Raw genomic sequence first — 22,137 nt, forward strand, 5'->3', positions numbered from 1 at the left:
ACAGTCGACATCTGCAGAGTATGTACAGTGAATATACTGAGCAAAGGACATTGGTGGAGTTACTAGGCAGGAGGAAAAGATGACAGCCTCAAAGCAGGTTCATGGATGAAGTGAACAAGGACAGGCATATGGTTAGTGTGACAGAGGAGAAGGACCTAAAATGCAGGACTCGCGGAAGCGAAAGTGAATTAAGAAAAACCGGCTTTATTGCAGTGGTGACTGAACAGAAAACTAACTATACCGGAAAATAACTAAACTGGCATGCAGGTAAACAGAACACACAGGGAGGTAAGAGGGAGAACAGACGTTAACAATGTGACACCGAGTAGGGGAAGACACAGGCTGTGTCCCAATTCAGGGTCTGCACGCTTGAAGTACGCATTTTAAGTGCGGTTACGTCACCTCCACGCGACGATAGCTGTCCCAATTTGAAGTGTACTTCAAATGCATACTCCAAATGCGCCGTCGATTTCCCCAAATAGCGTGGTCCGGTGCACGCTTCGTGGTCCCATATATCCCACAATGCATAGCGCGGCGGTGGGTGTGGATAATTTTGCCGCAAAATACGGCAGAAGGGAGCGGCCGAAGAGGGTTTTTTTTTCTTTTCAAAACTTTATTGAAATTATAAAGCGAACAGTCAGTCATTCCAGTTCAGTTTGTACAGTAGACATACAAGGCAAATAAGAGTAACAATATACAGTACAATGAAATAAGAAGGATAAATAAATAAAGGATACAAAAGAAAAAAAAAAAAGGGGGGAAATGTGACAGACTTCATAACAACTTTGTACTTGAAAGTTGTGACAGCTCATTTGTTAAACATTTCTGAATGAATTTCAATCAATGATAAACCTTTTTTTATTGGAAGTTAATTTAAGAGAGTTTAAGTAATATTCAACTTCAATCAAAAACAAATTAAATGATGGGGTTGAGTTTTGAAATTGACATTTATGTATGTGGAATTTTCCTAATAAGATGGAGCGGCCAAAGAGTGAACTGTCAAAAGTACTGAATATGACGTCACTTATTTATGTGCGAATGTTTAATAATTAAAGTCAGTCATATATCCACAAACACAACAAGCTGAAAGTCAGTGATTTTATTTATATATATATATATATACACACAACACACCCAGCGCGCCCCTGCGGGCGGTTTATCCTTCAAGCTCGGGTCCTCTACCAGAGGCCTGGGAGCTTGAGGGTCCTGCGCAGTATCTTAGCTGTTCCCAGGACTGCGCTCTTCTGGACAGAGATCTCCGATGTTATTCCCGGGATCTACTGGAGCCACTCGCCTAGCTTGGGAGTCACCGCACCTAGTGCTCCGATTACCACGGGGACCACCGTTACCTTCACCCTCCACATCCTCTCGAGCTCTTCTCTGAGCCCTTGGTATTTCTCCAGCTTCTCGTGTTCCTTCTTCCTGATATTGCTGTCATTCGGAACCGCTACATCGATCACTACGGCCGTCTTCTTCTGTTTGTCTACCACCACTATGTCCGGTTGGTTAGCCACCACCATTTTGTCCGTCTGTATCTGGAAGTCCCACAGGATCTTAGCTCGGTCATTCTCCACCACCCTTGGGGGCATCTCCCATTTTGACCTCGGGACTTCCAGGTTATACTCGGCACAGATGTTCCTGTACACTATGCCGGCCACTTGGTTATGGCGTTCCATGTATGCCTTGCCTGCTAGCATCTTGCACCCTGCTGTTATGTGCTGGATTGTCTCTGGGGCATCTTTACACAGCCTACACCTGGGGTCTTGCCTGGTGTGATAGACCCCAGCCTCTATGGATCTTGTGCTCAGAGCTTGTTCCTGTGCTGCCATGATTAGTGCCTCTGTGCTGTCTTTCAGTCCAGCTTTGTCCAGCCACTGGTAGGATTTCTGGATATCAGCCACCTCCTCTATCTGCCGGTGGTACATACCGTGCAGGGGCCTGTCTTTCCATGATGGTTCCTCGTCTCCCTCCTCTTTCTTGGGTTTCTGCTGCCTGAAGTATTCACTGAGCACTCGGTCAGTTGGGGCCATCTTCCCAATGTATTCTTGGATGTTCGTTGTCTCATCCTGGACTGTGGTGCTGACACTCACCAGTCCCCGGCCCCCTTCCTTCCGCTTAGCGTACAGCCTCAGGGTGCTGGACTTGGGGTGAAACCCTCCATGCATGGTAAGGAGCTTTCTTGTCTTTATGTCAGTGGCTTCTATCTCCTCCTTTGGCCAGCCTATTACCCCAGCAGGGTACCTGATCACGGGCAGGGCGTACGTGTTGATGGCCCGGATCTTATTCTTACCATTCAGCTGACTCCTCAGGACTTGCCTGACCCTCTGCAGGTACTTGGTGGTTGCAGCTTTTCTAGCGGCCTCTTCATGGTTCCCATTCGCCTGTGGGATCCCCAGGTACTTGTAACTGTCCTCTATGTCTGCAATGTTGCCTTCTGGTAGTTCAATCCCCTCAGTTCTGACTACCTTCCCTCTCTTTGTTACCATCCGACTACACTTCTCCAGTCCGAACGACATTCCAATGTCATTGCTGTATAGCCTGGTAGTGTGGATCAGTGAATCGATGTCTCGTTCACTCTTGGCATACAGCTTGATGTCATCCATGTACAGGAGGTGGCTGACAACTGCTCCGTTCCGTAGTCGGTATCCGTAGCCAGTCTTGTTAATGATCTCACTGAGGGGGTTCAGGCCTATGCAGAACAGCAGTGGGGACAGAGCATCTCCTATGGGCTATGGGCTTGGAGTTGGCCTCTAGTGTTGTACGCCACATCCCCATTGAGTTCCTGATGAAGGCTCTTAGGGTCCCATTGATCTTGTACAATTCTAGGCATTCCAGTATCCAGCTGTGGGGCACTGAGTCATAGGCCTTCTTGTAATCAATCCAGGCAGTGCACAGGTTGGTCAGTCTGGTCTTGCAGTCTCGGCTGATTGTTCTGTCTACCAGTAGCTGGTGTTTTGCGCCTCTGGCATTCTTGCCAATTCCTTTCTGTGTCCCGCTCATGTATTGACCCATGTGCCTGTTCATCTTAGCCGATATGATGCCTGAAAGGAGCTTCCATGTAGTACTGAGGCAGGTTATTGGTCGGTAGTTGGAGGGGACCGGTCCCTTCTTGGGGTCCTTGGGGATCAGGACCGTCCGGCCTTCAGTTAGCCATTCCGGGTGTCTCTCGTTAACTAGCAGCTGGTTCATTTGTGCTGCCAAACGCTCGTGGAGTGCAGTCAGCTTCTTCAGCCAGTAGGCGTGAACCATGTCGGGCCCTGGTGCTGTCCAACTCTTCATACTGGAGACCCTTTCTTGGATATCTGCCACTGTGATGGTTACTGGACCCTGTTCAGGGAGGTCGCTGTGGTCTGCCCTCAGATCCTCTAGCCACTGAGCATTGCCGTTATGGGTTGCATCCTTCTCCCATATGCTCTTCCAGTATTGCTCCGTCTCCAGCCTTGGTGGTGCTGTTCTCTTATTGTTCCCTTGCCACTGAGAGTACACCTTTGCTGGTTCTGTGGAGAACAGCTGGTTTATTCTCCTGCCTTCTATCTCTCTGGTGTACCTCCTCAAGCGGCTGGCCAAGGCTGTGAGTCTTTGCTTGGCAGTTTCCAAGGCCTCAGGTATGGACAGCTTGCTGTATTTCTTAGGCACCTTATTTGTCGCACCTTTCTGCAACTCCGTTAGTTGGCTAACCTCCCTCCGTGCTACTTTGATCTTGCCCTCTAGCCTCCTTCTCCATGGAGGGTACTGCCCCTTGTCGCTGTTCAACTTGTAGCCAAGCATCTCACTGATCACTGCTGCCGTATTGTAGATCAGCTTGTTAGTGTCGGTAATCGTGGTTGTAGGTATTGTCCGTAGTGCTGCATTAACATCATCTAGCAGACCTTCTGAGGGAACTTCACGTAATCTTGGTAACCGGCTACGGGGGATCCAGGTTTCAAGCTTGGCCATGATCCTATTTTTCAGGTCAGTTCCTCTCGCACTCAACGATCCTTCTCCTATCGCACTTGGGGCTATGTACCCAATCTCGGGTGGGGGTGATGATATCGCCCCCCTGACCTGGCGTCCTGACTCCTCCTTGCCGTAGCATTTGTGTTGTACCTCGTCAATCTCTAGCTGTGAGAGCAGTGATTGGGAGTTATTGCCCTTTCCCACTATGAGCTACTCGGCTTTACTTGACGCGGCTCGACTAAAAACTGAGTAGGTGCTAGTGGAAAGGGGCTATTAGTGCAGTGTAGAGATGTCTTAGTATCATTTCCAGTTATAATGAACACAGTCCTCCGTATGTAAGGAACACTAAGTCAGAAAAAAGCTGAATCCCTTTTTCAGCACATTTGATTCATCATCAACCCCTCTCCCATGTTTGTCCCCACTGTTGCACCTACAGCTACTGCCATCATAACATGGCGCCCCTGGGGAGCGCCCCAGCTCTACTCCCACCTCAGCTCCTCTTTGCACTTCCACTACATTCCCAGTGTGCTGCCCCTCCCCCTCAACCATGACTTTCAATAGAGATTGAAAATGTGACGTCACTCAGGGGTAAAACCGCAAAGAATTCTGGGAACTCGTGGCAAGCGGTACTAGCGCACGCAGGCTTTCAATTGAAATCAGTTATACAGCGATAAAAAGAAACACAAAAAATGGCAAGAAGCTGTTGCATTATTAACTGAAATAGCCGGTCGCATGACAGCCACAGGAAGCCGACGGGTAAAGAGATCGGTTGTTATCGGATTACGTCGTTGAAGAGAAATTGTTCGAGCCATGTTTCCGAAGTAACAAAGAGGCGACTTGATTGCAGCCATTCAAAGATCAAATATAACGTCCCAGAACACTCCAGCTCACAGGTTAGTCTGCTCCAAGCATTCCCACAAAGGTCAGTCTGCTGTTGTAGTTAATGCGTCATTTTTCTTAACATAATTAGTGATATAGGTTACAAGCAAGTCTGGCGCTGAACAGAAATTGTCGCGCTATGCTCCTTTGTTTATTGTGCATAAATAGTGAATTGTCCTGACACAATATTGTGTTTCGCTTCTGTTATTACCATGGTACATTGACAAAAACATATACTTTTATTCACAGGATAAAACAGTTGTTTTGTATCACTAATTGCCCAGTGCAATTACAGCATACAATATTATTGTCACTGCTACATTTCTGTAATGCGTACCAGAAATTATTTCCACTACTAATTAATTACCATTGAGCTCAAAGGTCCTATTAATAAACGGTTAACGAATGTGTATTTATGAAGACGATTTGTGAGACTGGTAAACTTATGATATGTAAGGGTCTGACCCTTTCACTGGTTTGATTTTTTTTTTCCTCGTGTCTTTTCTTTGACTTTTCATCAAGTCTGTCTTTGTACGGACCGGCATTGTTCTCCTTCGTTTTGTACATACCTTTTTGGGGGGCAAAGAAAAAGCAAGAATTTATTGGAACCGAAGAATGAATGTTTTGCGGTGCTGCAAATGCTTGCATTTGATGCGGTACTTGGATTGTTTTGCCACGAGTTCACGGCATGCAATGCGCGAAAGTCACGTGGTCTGTCAATCTCTATACACAGTTGCTCCCAGTTCCAACATGCAACCCGCAATAAACGAGGTAAAGTGTAAACTCAGGAGGATCAAAACAAGGATAGCAACAGATCCAGATGGCATCAGCTCTGAGGGGAATGGACATCAAGATCGTGAACGCAAATAAGTACCTGAATGTTCATCTGACCAATAAACTTGACTGGATTAACAACACAAATGCCATTTACAATGAAAAAAACTGAGCAGGCTGTATGTGCTATGGAGTCTTGGGCCATTTTTTAGTGCATGGTGAACTTCAGAGTTGGCAAAAGTACAGACAATCTGTGCTTAAGTAAAAGTACAGATACTATTGTTAAAAAATCCTAAAAAGTCGAAGTACTGATTCAACTTCTTTATTTAATTAAAAAAAAGTACAGGCACTGAAATCTACTCAAAGTAAGAAAGTAAAAAAGTATCTCTTTGGAGGATGTCTATGCTGTCCTCGCCCTGAGTCTCTTGGTTTCACCAGCTAGACAGCGAGATAACGATGCTCCAATAACCAGACTTATTTTCCTTTTTGCGCTGATTTATTGAAGAATGGCCTCTGACCATTGTCTTCTCTTTGACCATCGTAAAACTGAAAGTACAAAATACTGTATTAGCTAACTAACATTGTAAACTAGCTTGTTACACTCTTACTGCAAGCTAACAAGATAAAACTTTCAAATGTACAAATTATCGTACCATTTTTACACAAAACAAAAGATAATAATTATTTTATCGACACTCATACTTACAGACATATCTTGTCTAAGTCAACAACATTTTAAGGTCCGTATCAGCTTAGAACAATAACATTATGGTATCACTTTCCGCCATCTTTTATTTCTTCTTCACGTTCTCATTTTTTTCCTTTCCCAAAGTAACCGAACCCATATTACAAAGCAGCCACTAGAGGGCGCTCTAGGGCAGTTTATAACTATAATATCCAATTTAAGTTATAAAAGGCAGAACAATGTCTCTATTTTTATGCAATGAATCTGAAGAAAATGAAGGAAAATAAAACATATTTCCTGTTCCCTACATTGTAGAGAGTGGCTTTTCAGTAGTATACAGGCTGTTCTCTGTGGTTTTTGCTCCTCTTCAGTAGCACTAGTAAGATGCTCAAGTACCGTTGTGCCAAAAAAAAACAAACCAAAACACAACAATGAAAAAATGGCCCACACGTTAACCCCTAACTTTGGTTTGAAAGGGTGGTATTTAGAATACAGTTACTTTGTTGAAATAAAGGGATTACACGGCGGTCTTTTCCTGTTTCATATGTTAGGCTATGCCGTCTCTATTTTTAATTTCAAACAAAACACACATTAAGAGGCTCAAATGCCTGTTTCTCAATCTCGCTTCTCATAATGACATGAAGAAACATTTTTTAAATGATTTAATATGAAGGCAATAGAAGAGTGTTACAGGCATTGCCCTAAAGAATGTACCCTCAAGGGCAGTGTAGTCCGTGCTGCAGGGAGAATGGACTGCCATACCCGTTATGTGTCTGTGAGAGCAAGGGAGGTTGAAAAGGGAGAGTGGAAAAGTACGACTTGTCACCGACCAGAAACGGGAGCTGGAAGCATGTAAATATAATAACCACTGCAGCCAAAAAGAGTGCCTGACGAACCCAGTTGAAAGGAAAGCTATTAAGACTCGACTGTACACTGTGTTCCTGTTTTGCTCTGAAACAATAAATTCCGCTGGAGCAGCCTTTAAATGCCTCTCTCTGTCTCTCGCTAGCAAAGTTGACCCAGACAACAAAGTAAAGCTAGTTTTTGGCTACGAGCCTGACACGGAACCCAACGTACTAGCCAAAGGTCCCTTTACTACGGTTCGGAGCTGCGGGCCTGTTTTATATACGCGCGGAATAGTTTTCTATATGAGATGACTGCAAAAAGTGCAGCCTTGCGTAATGTCCACCCTACTGTTACTCATTTTATATTAAGGTTTTAAAATCTAGTTGCTATTGGTATGGCGAGTAGCCTTCAGTAATAGTACTAAATCACACAGCAATAGGACATTCATTGGTTGTAAAAAAGCATGATAATATATTAAGTAATCCAAAGTATTCAGAATACGTTACTCTCATTGACTAACAGAACGGAATACATTACAAAATACATTTTGGGTAATGTATTCTGTAATCTATAGTGGAATAGATTTTAAAAGTAACCTTCCCAACACTGTTTACAGCAGGGATCAGCTGTTAGCCCTCAGGGCCTCCGCTGAGCAAGCCAACATTCCCTGCGAGGTGAGGAGGAAGAGACGCGGTACTCGGGCTGGGATCGGGTGTCGCAGTAAAGTTAGGAGGTACTGGCCAGCAATTCCATCTATTATTATGGGGAATGTGAGATCTCTCCCCAACAAAGTAGACGAGCTGGCAGCTCTTACCCGAATTCAGAGGAGCTACAGGGAGTGCAGCCTGATGTGCTTCACAGAGTCGTGGTTAACTGCGCTAACTCCGGACTCACACATAACCATTAGGGGTGCAACAATATTCATATCGATATTGAACCGTTCGATACAGTGCTTTCGGTTCGGTACGCATATGTATCGAACAATACAAAATGTTTAATTTATTTTATCAACTTTTCTTCTGACGATGCTGACTGTGTTGAGAGCTCAGTGTTCGACTACTCCGCCTAGGCTGCACTGTCGAGTGCAGATCCACTGAGCGCAGCGCAAGCTAGCGAGACAGAAGTTGAGCTCGTTGCAACATGGCAACTTCCTCAACGCTACCCAAAATTGAACCTCCCCCACACTCATTCAGATCTGGCGTTTGGAACTATTTTGGTTTTCTTGTGAAGCATGACCCTGATGGTAAGTGTGTCATGGACAAAAGTAAAACCGTATGTCGGATGTGCCACGCAATGCTCAATTGGTGGGAACTAGTGCGTTAGTGCAGTTAGCTCGTTAACATGTTGACGCCGTCCAGCCCCACGCACGGGGCGATCCGCAGTAACTCGTTAAAGGAGATTTGCGGCGTTAAGGCGTTAATGATATTTTAACGAGATTAACGCTGATAGCACTAGTGGGAACACAACGAATATGACTACACATTTACGCCGACATCATCCTAGTGCAAACACAAGTGGAAGCAGACAAAAACAACAAGCACGCATGATACAAACTTTACCCCAGTCATTTAGACAGCCGTTAGCGCAGCCATTGACATGTCGAAGAGGTTAACACGTGAGGAGCGGATCGAAATTGTGTTGATATCTGGTGAACGCAGTAACTGGATCATTGCAGCAGATTCCAATGCAAGACACCCTACGAGACCACTCATCTCCCATGCAAACTGCTTGCTAAGTTTCGTGAAACTGGTTCAGTGTTGTGGATGCAAGAAAACTGTCACTAATGAAGAAACATCAGTGGCTGTCCTAGCTTCATTCAGCAAGAGCCCTCAGCGTAGCACTCGCCGCATGTCACTGGAGAGTGGCATTAGTTGAACATCCCTTCGGCAGATATTAGCTACTCATAAATTGCACCCTTACAAACTCCAGCTACTCCAGCATCTCAACGAGGATGACCCAGATCGGCGCACAGAATTTGCAGAATGGGCACAACAAAAATTGGAACAGGACCCTCAATTAATGCAGAAGATTTTGTTCAGTGGCAAACTTTTATGTGAATGGTGAAGTTAACAATCAAAACCATCGCTATTGGTCTGACACTAACCCACATTGGATGGAGCCCTCCAAGACTGTTGGAACAACAAAAGTGATGGTTTGGTGTGGTATATGGGGTACAACGATAGTGGGTCCATTCTTCATCAATGGTAACCTCAAGGCCACTGGATATTTGAAATTGCTACATGATGATGTGTTTCCTCTTTATGCACTGAAGCTGGCACGTTCCCTGAGTTTTTCCAGCAGGATGGTGCACCACCACATTATTGGTGCCAGGTCCGAGCATTCCTAGATGAACAGTTTCCTGGAAAGTGGATTGGTCATCGTGGGCCAGTTGAATGGCCCCCAAGGTCTCCCGATCTGACCCCCTTAGACTTTTATCTTTGGGGTCATCTGAAGGCAATTGTCTATGGTGTGAAGATACGAGATGTGCAGCACCTGAAACTATGGATACTGGATGCCTGTGCTAGCATTTCTTCTGCGGTGTTGCTATCAGTGTGTGAAGAGTGGGAGAAGAGGGTTACATTGACAATCCAACACAAAGGGCAGCACACTGAACACATTTTATAAATGGTCAGAAACTTGTAAATAACTCATGAAAGAATAAAGTTATGTTGAAACCAAGCACACCATTGTTTTTCTTGTGACATTACCAATAAGTTTGATGTGTCACATGACCCTCTTCCTATTGAAAAAACAAAAGTTGTATCTAAGATGGCTGACTTCTAAATGGCCCACCCTGTATTCTATATCATCTTTTTGCAATATCTGATGCAATATAGACTAATTTGACTGGAAGAGGGAGCTCTCCAATCAAAACTTACTGTTCTTCCAAAGCCTTAAGATGAGAAGTTTAAATGTTGCCCAGTAAAAGCAAAGGTGTTTGACTGAGCTCAGAGGTGTCTGTGAAGTCTGATAAAGAAGATTTACCACGTATTTTATCCAGATTTGCTTTCCTTTTTTCCCTTCTTCTTCTTAAACCTCCAAACAGAATATGTCTTTACAGAATGCTTCAATCAATGTAACACACTTTATTATAGGTGGTTTTGACACACTCAGTAGACCTATTGCTGTTGGTGTGGTTATATTAATAGTCTATCTTCTTGCTGTTCTTGCCAATATGATAAATATCATGTTTATTATTTCTGACAAGAGATTACATAAACCGATGTATCTTCTGATTTGCAACCTTGCTGTTGTTGATATAATGTACACCTCCAGTTGCAGTCCAACAATGATTGGGGTTCTACTCGCAGGTGTTAATACTATATCCTATGTGGAGTGTTTAATTCAAATGTGTGTTGGCGCTTTGGGAACATCAATGGAGTCATTTGTTTTAGCAGTTATGGCATTGGATAGATTCATTGCAATAATTTATCCTTTCCAGTATCAAAGTTATTTAACAAACACACGTGTTCTTGTTCTTACATTTATCGTGTGGTTCGTTGCCTGGTGTTTTGTGTTTTATATGCCTGCAACTGTTGTCCTCCTCCCACACTGCAGCTCCAGGCTCAGGTACACTTTCTGTGACTTTGCTGCTGTATTAAGAACAACCTGTGTTAACCCAGAAAAATATTTCAATGAAGTTGCCATTGTCTCATTTTTTATTTTCTTTTTCACTTTCATTTTCATTTGTCTTTCATATTGTGGAATATTACTTTTTGTAAAATTATCTTCAAATAATGAAAAAAAGAAAATGGGGAGCACTCTTGTGAGTCACTTAATTTGTGTATTTGTTCATTACTGTCCTGCGTTTGTGCGCATTATCTTCACCAGGTTTGGTGTGGTACTAACTCTTGAGGAACGCCAAGGTTTATTAATTGGTGCAGTCCTCGGTCCATGTCTTGTAAATCCTTTTGTGTACTCTCTTAGAACAAAAGAAATTAAACAAAAGTTCTATAAGATTTTCAAAAAGTTTCATACATCTGACTAAAGTCTTGTGAACAGAGTGTGACTTTTTTTTTTTTTTTTGTTAAGATGAATACAGTAGTAGTCTTAATTGATGTTGGTGTAAATTTTCTGAACATTTTATCACAAAATGTTTGAAACACCAACCATTTACTTTGATTCTGGCACAGAAGTGAGAATTACTCTACTTTGTGGGTTTTACACAAGATATTTGCACCTTAACTTTTCAATAAAAAAATACAAAATTTAGAAACAAAGGTTTTGATTTTTTTTTTAAATTTACTGAAACTGTTTTTGTGTTTGTGAGCAACAGTATGTTTTTTCCTGCTACGCTGTAAATAATCATATTTTATTCAACAAAAATTAATCAGCTTTAGCAATTATTTATTTGAACTGCCTCAATAATTCTTTTGCTTGTTTCCAGACCTTCAGTTGTGTCTGATCATGTGTTTTTGGAAACCAGCAATGAGTTTTTATTGCATTTCAAAAATGATCAAAATGAATGAATGTCTCCAAAAACAGCCTAACATAGTTGACATGGCTGCTACATTTTGACAGACATTTCAGTTTGGTCTGTTAAATGATTATACATCAGAGAGACGTAAAATAAACAAACAAATAAAGCTACTTTGTGAGGACACATCTGGAAAAAGTGACACGAGTAACTTGGCAAGATCCTTGCTCGTACTGATAACATCACCCTCTCTGCCAAATAGCTTAGCACTGCTAGCAGCAACTCTTACATCTGCATTGACAAAATAAGAGACACGTTTTTGGTAATATATTCAGCTTAATATGCATTAAATTGCTTCTTCAAAAAAAATCATTCCTCTAACAAATGGTCATTTGGCTCTTTTAAAACTACTCTTTGAAGAATTGTTTACATAAAATAAAGTTGTAAATTGAAATATAATTAGCTAAGGTAGCTGGGTCAAGTGATGGCTTTTTGATTAATGTTTTAATTACTGCTACCTTGAAGCCTGTGGCACATAGACCATTAATAGAGATGGCCCTATTATTTGGAATGGAACAATATTTAATGGTAGGTCTTTGAATCTAATCGAATCGTATAGACACATTGATGGTTTAAGGAAGTGTTTACTGAACAAGCATCAATCAGAGATTAAGACTATATAAATATCAATAGTAATGGAAGTTGCTGGACGTAATGATACATCTGTGAGACAGTTATTAGAATTTTTTTAAAATTTAGTGAAGAAACTAACAAAATCATTACTAGCTACGGTTAAAAGAATATTTGGTTAACACAGCTTACTCTTTTCAGTTTGGGTGCAGTGCTGAAGAGAAACCAAGTGCAGTTCTTATTTTCTTTAATATGATGAATAATAAGCATGCCTTAGCTTTACAAATGGCTTTGTTATAGATCTGCTATCTGCTACAGCTATGCATTTCATAGTTATACGAGGGAGTCAAGTACTTCTGATTTAAGACTTTGTTTTTCACAGTATCCAGAGCAGGGGTCTCAAACTCACGGCCCGCGGGCCATTTGCGGCCCATGTCACCTCTACTTGCGGCCGCATAATGACGTGAAGAAATATTTTTAAAAATTATTCACAAAAATGATTTAATATAAAGGCAATAGGCAGAGTGTTACAGGCATAGCCCTAAAAAATGTAGCCTCCGGCAGTGTAGTCCATGCTACATGGAGACTGGACTGCCATATCCGTTATGTGTCTGTGAGCGAGGGAGGGAGAAAATGAGTCGAAAAGTAAGAGATGTCACCAACCAGAAACGGGAGATGGAAGCATGTGTGTATATGTATGTATATATATATATGTATGTATATATATATATATATATATATATATATATATATATATATGTATATATATATATATGTATATATATATATATATGTATGTATGTATATATATGTATGTATGTATATATGCTTAATACAAATTAAGTGACTCTTGTGAGTCACTTAATTTGTGTAATCGTTTATTACTGTCCTGCATTTGTTCGCAATATCTTCACCAGGTTTGGCGTGGTACTAACTCTTGAGGAACGCCAAGGTTTATTAATTGGTGCAGTCCTCGGTCCATGTCTTGTAAATCCTTTTGTGTACTGTCTTAGAACAAAAGAAATTAAACAAAAGTTCTATAAGATTTTCAAAAAGTTTCACACATCTGACTAAAGTCTTGTGAACAGAGTGTGACTTTTTTTTTTTTTTTAAGATGAATACAGTGATAGCCCATTCTGAACATTTTGTCACAAAATGAAACACAAACCATTCACCTCGATTCTGGCACACCTTGATTGGCACAGAAGTGCAAATTATTCTACTTTGTGGGTTTTACCCAAGATATTTTCCTTACCTTAACTATTCAATTCAATTCATAAAAAATTTAGAATGAAAGGTTTTGATTGTCTTTTTTCCATTTTGTGAAACTGTGTCTGTGAGCAACAGTATGTTTTTTCCTCCTATGCTGTAAATATTTTAATCAACAAAAACTTTAGTAATGATTTATTTGAACTGCTTCAATAATTCTTTTGTTTGTTTCCAGACCTTCAGTAATGTCTGATCAGGTGTTTGGAATACAAGGATAGTATTCAATACCTGAAAGCAGCAACACATTTTTATTACATTTCAAAAATGATGAAAATGAAAGAATTGCTCCAACATCGACCTAACATAGTTGAGATAGCTATAAATAACAATAAAAATTGCTCACTGTAGGCACACCTGGAAAAAATGACATAAGTAACTTGATACCTTGTAAGAGAAGATGCATGTATGTCTTGGTATCACCTCCCTCTCATGCCAGATATCTGAGCACTGCTAGCAGAAACTCTTACGGCTACATGTGCAAAATAAGACACATGTTTTTGTTGATAAATTCAGCCTAATATGCATCAAATTGCCTGGCACAGACTTTAGTAATTCATGTTTCTATACAGCCTCCTCCCATAATTTTGCAATTTGAAAAGGAAACTTCTACACATAGATATGCAATAAGGTCAGACACAAAGACACCTTTGTGACAGATTTTTAAAGCCTCATACACAGCCTCTCTTATACACATGACTGACTTTTGAAAATGCATGATTGAAATTGTGAAATGTTTTTGTTTTTTTTGTTTTTTTAACAAATTTGTTAATTACTTGAAATCTGTTTACAGAAGTAGCTGTTGTTGAGGAATCATTGAGGATCTGGACTTGGGCACTGCTAACAATCACACTATATAAATTCCATACCCGAAACTTACTTAACTGTGCCTAATCCCACTTCTTTAAGACGTGGTTTACTTGTTATGTAGTTATTACTCATCTCCAGCTGAACCCCTTAGGTCACAACTTGCACGATCATATGTGGCAACTTTTTTGATTAATGGGGTTTACTCTCATGGCAATTTTTAGTTTTATTTAAAATACCTCTAAATGAACTTAAAATAATCATAGAAAGGATTTCCACATTGATAAATGCCTTTGTTTTAGCATTAAGTTTTTTTCTTAGACTAACGTAATTTTGTATGGGTTGGATGGAGTGAATTAAATTAAACTGCACTCAACTGCAATAAATAAGTTGATATGTCATCAATTATTTAAGTTTGTCCAACTCAATTACCGTTTTTATCCTGTTACAGTCTTTATCCATAAGTTGTTATATATTAAAGATGTAATTGATTTCTTATTGAATTGAATTGAATTTTATTTTTATAGCATCATATGACCCCCTATGAGCAAGCACTTTGGTGACAGTGAGGAGGAAAAACTCCCTTTTAACAGAAAGACACCTCTAGCAGAACTAGACTCAGGGAGGGGCAGCCATCTGCTGCGACTGGTTTGGGTGAGAGAAGGAAAACAGGATAAAGACATGCTGTGGACCAACGACAGAGATTAATGACAGGTACGATTCAATGCAGAGAGGTCTATTAACACATAGTGAGTGAGAAAGGTGACTGGAAAGGAAAAACTCAATGCATCCTGGGAATCCCCCCAGCTGTCTACATCAATTGCAGCATAACTAAGGGAGGATTCAGGGTCAGCCCTAACTATATGCTTTAGTAAAAAGGAACGTTTTAAGCCTAAACTTTACTGTCTCTCTCCCAAATCCAAACTGGGAGCCTGAAGGCTCTCCCTCCCATTCTACTTTTAAATACTCTAGGAACAACAAGTAAGCATGCAATGTGAGAGCGAAGGTTATTAAGATAAGATGGGGCCTGATTATTTAAGATCTTGTATGTGAGGAGCAGGATTTTGAATTCAATTCTGGATTTAACAGGACGCCAATACAGGAGAAATATTCTATCTCTTTCTACTCCCTGTCAGTACTCTTGCTGCAGCATTTTGGATTAACTGAAGGCTTTTCATGGAGTTTTTAGGACAGCCTGATAATAATGAATTACAGTAGTCCAGCCTGGAAGTAATAAATGCATGCCTTATTGGGTTTAAGGGACAACAATTCCTCCCACGGTTGGACATTTGGATGAAGAGGGTAGGAGGGGAAGAGAGCAGAAGTACAATGCTGTGCTTGAAAGTAACGAAATAGATGGGTAGCCATCTACCCATCTCTGTTTTCAGACCTGAACAAAGTTCTGAAATGTTTCCCTCCCCACAAAAATAATATCACTACCTGATCTAACTTTTTGAAAAAAGTACAAAATACAGGAATACTCCATCCATCCATCTTCATCCGCTTTATCCGGGACCGGGTCGCGGGGGCAGCAGCCTAAGCAAAGAGGCCCAGACCTCCCTCTCCCCAGCCACCTCCTCCAGCTTATCCGGGGGAATACCAAGGTGTTCCCAGGCCAGCCGAGAGATATAATCTCTCCAGCGTGTCCTGGGTCTGCCCCGGGGCCTCCTCCCGGTGGGACATGCCTGGAACACCTCACCCAGGAGGCGCCCAGGGGGCATCCTTGTCAGATGCCCGAACCACCTCAGCTGGCTCCTTTCGATGTGGAGCAGCAGCTGCTCTACTCTGAGCCCCTCCCGGATGGCCGAACTTCTCACCCTATCTCTAAGGGAGAGGCCAGCCACCCTTCGGAGGAAGCTCATTTCTGCCGCTTGTATCCGCGATCTCGTTCTTTCGGTCACTACCCACAGCTTGTGGCCATAGGTGAGGGTAGGGACGTAGATCGACCGGTAAATTGAGAGCTTCGCTTTTACACTCAGCTCCCTCTTCACCACGACGGACCGGTGCAGCGTCCGCATTACTGCAGCTGCAGCCCCAATCCGTCTGTCGATCTCCGGCCTCAGACCATGGCCTCAGATTTGAGGCCATGGTTCTCAGCTACAGGAATACTCTGAAACAAAAACGCTTTTAAATTAACATAGGGTTTAGAGATCAGGCACCTGTCCGGGACAGAAACAGGTTAACTGGTTAGCAAGGTTGGACATGGACAAATAAGATTTTAAAGTTGTCGAAATTGTGTAGGGATGACTGGTACCAGTGGAGGATTACGTAAAGTGTGTCATGGAAACGTTGAATAATGTGTCTTGGCATTTGGTGTCTTTTGTTATACGTATAAATGTGTGAATATATAGTGAAGTTTAAATTGTCCTTTGGATGCATGGGCAGAAGTGCATATTGTTTTGAAGGTGTGACATAGAATGGTGTGATAAGGGTGAGAAGAGCTACTAAAAGACCTGAGTGAATTGTGCTAAAATGGTGCTGAAAGTATTGTGTGAATTGTGCTGCAGAGCTGAGCTAAAAGAATTTTGATGTGAGTTGAAAAACGGTGTTAATTTTGCTGAAGATTTGTGCCAAAGGAATTCTGCTAACCACGCTGAGGACTTTAATGTGAAGGATTTCTTTTTGTGAATGCTTGCAAGTGTAAAGACCTGAGTATATACTTGTGTGAAACTTTTCAGTTTTCTGTGTGTGGCTGAGGGTGCATTCTTTTTATATTAAAAGTGAGTAGAATTACAGAGGGTACAGTATACAGAGTGTGAACATAGAACAAGAGTTCGATTAGGCTGTAGAAACTGATCAAATTCAGTGAAGTGAAGAGGGTGTGTATGAAAACCGCTGTGTGTGTGTGTGAGACTGAGGGACCCACTGCTGCACATCATCTCTGAGGCTTTGCACCCCTGATGATCCACCAGGACAAACTCAGCAGTGTGGAAGGAAGAGGAGGAGGAACAGCCAGCAGCAGCTGACAGATGGAGAGAATAGACAGACTTTCCCCTGTTTGTGAAGGACTGCTAGGAAAGTTTAAAAGAACTAATTGTATGTCCTGAATCAGTCTTATTAGGTAATGTTCAAATAATTTTATCATTCCAGTGTTTTCAGTGTGGGAGAAAGTACTCAGGGCCTTCAAGTTAAACACTATGAAAGGCAGTAACAAGTTTAATATTCAGAAACCTAAAGTATATATCGGCAGCAGAATGGATCTAAAAATAAATGTTTGTTTCAGTTCTATGAAGCTTTGAGTATTTTGGATTTGCAGTACTGCTGTGTTTGTTGCATCATATTGCTGTAATTGTTTATATGCTTTATATATTCTGAGATATAGTGTTACATCATATTCTATAAGGATGTTATGTGTTTGTATACTTTCTGCCCAGTTTGACCCATTTAGCAGAAGTTAGCCTGTTTAAGGCTCTGATATCTATTCTGTATGACTTAAAGCAGTTATGAGATGGTATGATTTTCTCACCCAATAAAGGAATATTTAATATATCAGTCTACTTTTCATTGTATCAGCAACAGTTATCACAGCCAGGGTTTTAATAGTTTTGCAATTATCATTAGTTTTTATTTTTATTTAGATTTGACTTCAGATTTTCAATTTTATATCAGTTTTAATTAGTTTTTACCAATTGTTTGCTAGTTTAGTTTAGTTTTTATTTTTTTTGAAAATCCTTAGTTTCAGTTTAGTTTTGATTAGTTTCAGTTATAGGTTTAGTTGTGTTTGCAATAATTAAGTGTAACAAAATCCCAGTTTCATCATATCAGTCATTCTCTTCTGCTTATCCTTGGGTATGTTGCTATTCCAGCTACCATACCCTGCACCCTGGACAGGTCGCCTGTCTGTTGCAGGGCTAACATGCCGAGACAGACAACTCACATTCCCAGCTATGGGTTCTTTAAATAAATAAATAAATAAAGGCAGATGAACAACCATTGATACCAGGCAACTTTAAAATGTATATCTTGGCCCCAATGAGACTATTAACTCTTGCAGCACCGGTGTTCGTAATTTTGGTTCAAGTGAATTGATAAACTTTTTGAAAGCAATTGACTCACACAGTTGTGTAGATATCCCAGTCCTGTTGTCTCGGGATGCATCACGCTGCCTTGCCTGGGGTTAGCTTCTGTTTTCTGGGGATGAGGGTTGAGTGTGCTCCCTTACCTTCTCAAGGTAAGCTAGGTTAGCCTTCTTGTGTGAGCTTTTCAAGTGCACTTTAAGGTTTGTGGGATTTTTTTCCCTTTAGAAATGTCCCTCATAATTTGTCTCTTTCCACTACAAGACACTTGCTTTATCCAAAACACAATCATATTCAAAGTAATCCCAAATTGGACTCTGGCGCTTTCTCCCGACTTTTCCTGACACGATTCTGCGCGTGGACGGAGCAGCAACACAGACGACTCGACTAACGTACTTGCCACCTGCTGGCATAATTAGACAGCAAGAAAAAAATCTGGAAACTAAACTTCATTTTCACCCTTGACTATTGTATGACACGCACACATGAATGAAAACTAAACACATTTTTGCTATAAATTCATTTAATTTTAGTTAGTTTTGTGAACATTCATTACAGTTTTAGTTAGTTTTCCTTTTTTTGTTTTTATTTTTATTTCCGCTAACGAAAATTTTTTTTTACTTCTAGTTTTCGTTATTTCGTTAGTTTTCGTCAAGGATAATAACCTTGATCACAGCTCATACATTTTGTTTTTACACATATGTAAGCACTAGGGGTGCAACGATACACAAAATTCACAGTTCGGTTCGATACTTTGGAGTCACGGTTCGATATTTTTTCGATACAAAAAAATGTTCATGCCTTTTTAATTTCTCATTTATTAAAATTATAAATATATATTTTAACTCAAAAGTACGTTTTTTTTAAATGTAATGTTGCTAAAACAACAAAATTTTAAAAAAAAATCTATCTGATTGAGAAATCACTCATCTTTGGAAAAGAGAGTTTATTACAGAGAAATGGCTCTTTCCAAAATAAAAGCTATACTATACGCTTCTTCTGGGTTATATTCTGAGCAGCATATTAAACATATCAGGTCCCCATAAGGAGAATCATGTGCTAACGGCTGTCTAAATGACTCGGGTAAAGTTTGTAGCATGCGTGCTTGTTGTTTTTGTCTGCTTCCACTTGTCTTTGCACTAGGATGATGTCGGTGTAAATGTGCAGTGATATTCGTTGTGTTCACACTAGTGCTGTCAGCGTTAATCTCGTTAAAATGACATTAACGCCATAACATAGCAAATCTCCTTTAACGAGTTACTGTGGATCGCCCCGTGCGTGGGGCTGGACAGCGTCAACACATTAACAAACTAACTGCGCTAACGCACTATTTCCCACCAATTGAGCATTGCGTGGCACATCCGACATACGGTTTTACTTTTGTCCATGACGCGCTTACCATCAGGGTCATGCGTCACATGAAAACCAAGATAGTTCCAAACGCCAGATCTGAATGAGGGTGGGGGAGGTTCAATTTCGAGCTTAGCTTCTGTCTTGCTAGCTTGCGCTGCGCTCAGTGGATCTGCACTCGACAGTGCAGCCTAGGCGGAGTAGTCAAACGCAGATTCACTGAGCAGTCAACACAGACAGCATCGTCAGAAGAAGAGTTGATAAAATAAATAAAATTTTTTGTATTGTTCGATACATATGCGTACCGAACCGAAAGCACTGTATCGAACGGTTCAATACTGATACGAGTATTGTTGCACCCCTAGTAAGCACTGAGCCAAATTTAGTAATGCCAAAATTTGTCTCTTATATATGATACATCTATACATACACTGTCAAAGATACTTGACTTTGAGTGAAGATTTAAGGTGATAGGAAATATAAATAACTGCAATCTAATTGAATAATAATTGAATCTTTGACACGGAGTTCAAGCTCACTGCTGTAATAACCAATAATGACTAATATAATAACTTTAACCCTCTGGGGTCGCCGGATGCGCTGGCGCATCAAAATCACATGACCAATTTAAGACGACACAGCTACAAAATGCAGCGATTCGGAGTCTCTATTTCAACTTGGGTCGAAAGTGCCGACTTCAAACTACATAGCAGTTTTTGAATTGTGTCGATGGGCCACGTAAAACCAGAGTTATGATAAAAAATACACGCAATGTTTTTTTTCTGAACAAAACAGTGGTGTTTACAGCGGGAAGAACGGTAAAAACAGCGTTTTCTACAGACAGCGCTAGCAAACACTCTCCCTCTGCTAGTGAAAAAAGAAAAAGAAAAAACACCCCTTCCCTATTGGTGTTAGACTTTACCATGTCAGCCAATCAAAAAAATGATAAGGCAACATGTGGCACTTGGTTGTTTAGGGAGAAGGAGAAGTTTTTCGGAGTGACACCTGCGACGGAAAGCGGTCAAGCGAAAGAAAGAGAGCGAGCGAGTTTTCATATGTGAGACATTAGTGACGTTTAGCGTGTTTGGAGGCTATAGTTAGTTTGTTGTGTAATTATTGTTTCGTATTGTGTGTCAGTTATACTGCTGAATTTCACATTTTCTCCAAAAAAAAGCCGTCAAAGACAGATTCCAGTGTAAACGCTGTTCCCACATGAAAAACTGGACTGATGCACCTCCTGCTGTCAGACCTGCAGGATTTAGGCCTTTGGTGTTCTCCTCTGTCTTATACTGAACACAAACTACATTTTTTGGACTGGCACAAATAATTTGTGTGCCTTCTTATTTGATGCAGCACACCTGATTGTTCTGTAAATAGATTTAAATGGTTATATCACAACGCCTGAGGCCTTGGCTGCATTTTTAGGTAAATAGTACCATATAACTTTGTTGTTTGCAAAACTTTGTATATTTCTAAAAATTATGCACATTTCTATTTGCATTTCAAATTATGAAAATGATTCGTTAAACATGTTTGTGGGTTTTACAGTAAGAAATATAACTTTTTTCTACTTTGATTTTAAATTTTTTGTCTTAATTTAGATCAACTGTGGCAATATAGTATACCAAAATGAAAAAATAACTCAAATTTCAGACATTTGAGGTTGTGCTGAAAAAAATGGTACCAAACAAGGCAAGAAAAACATATTTTAAAGGTGAAATATAGAGGTAAAATCAAAAGTAGTCAAAAACGGCCAATTATACCCTGGATCCCAGAGGGTTAATATTGGCCATATTATATTTATATTACCAAAGTGAGATGACTTAAGTCTCATGAACAATATTAGCTAATTGTTATTTACTAGCTAATCTTAAAATGACTGTTCGGTACAGAAATGAAGCCCAACAATCATGTTTTTACAGTCCTGTGGTCTCAGCCTTAGATACTTATCAAATCACACAAAGCTCATGTAGAAACAAACAAACAAATTAACAAAATATTGTGGCATGCAGAGGAATCTTAACAAAGAAGCTCACAGAGAGAGATTGAGCTTGTTATTCAACCCCAAGCTGGTAGGGGGAGCTCTTTATTAAAACACTTGCCGGTGCTACAATGTGCCTCAAGGTTCAACAACAGCACAACAGAAGTCACTCATGGTACAGCACTCTCTCTACAAAACAACAACTGTCAGTGACTCTGCACCACAGCGTAAACACAACATTCAAGATAACAGTTAAAAGTAACGTAACCATAAACAATAAAACAAGAACATCTAAACAGCAGCACATGTCCCAAGGCATGATGGGAGAGAACTAGCTGCTCCCCCAACACGCCACACAGCCCCCACCTGAGTGGTTAGCTGTCCCCAGCAACCGGCATGTCCATAGCAAAGTCTCTGAGGTGTTGGGGAAGGCGACGGCGTCGTTGAGGACGTTCCGTGGGTCCCCCAGCCGCCTCTCAGGCCAGGTTGGGGGCCTGCAGTTGAAGCTGGGACCCTGACTCCTCCCTGGAAGGACTCAAGAGCTGATAGG

The sequence above is a fragment of the Aulonocara stuartgranti genome, assembly GCF_965226115.1.
Source record: "Aulonocara stuartgranti genome assembly, chromosome: 14".
NCBI lineage: Eukaryota > Metazoa > Chordata > Actinopteri > Cichliformes > Cichlidae > Aulonocara > Aulonocara stuartgranti.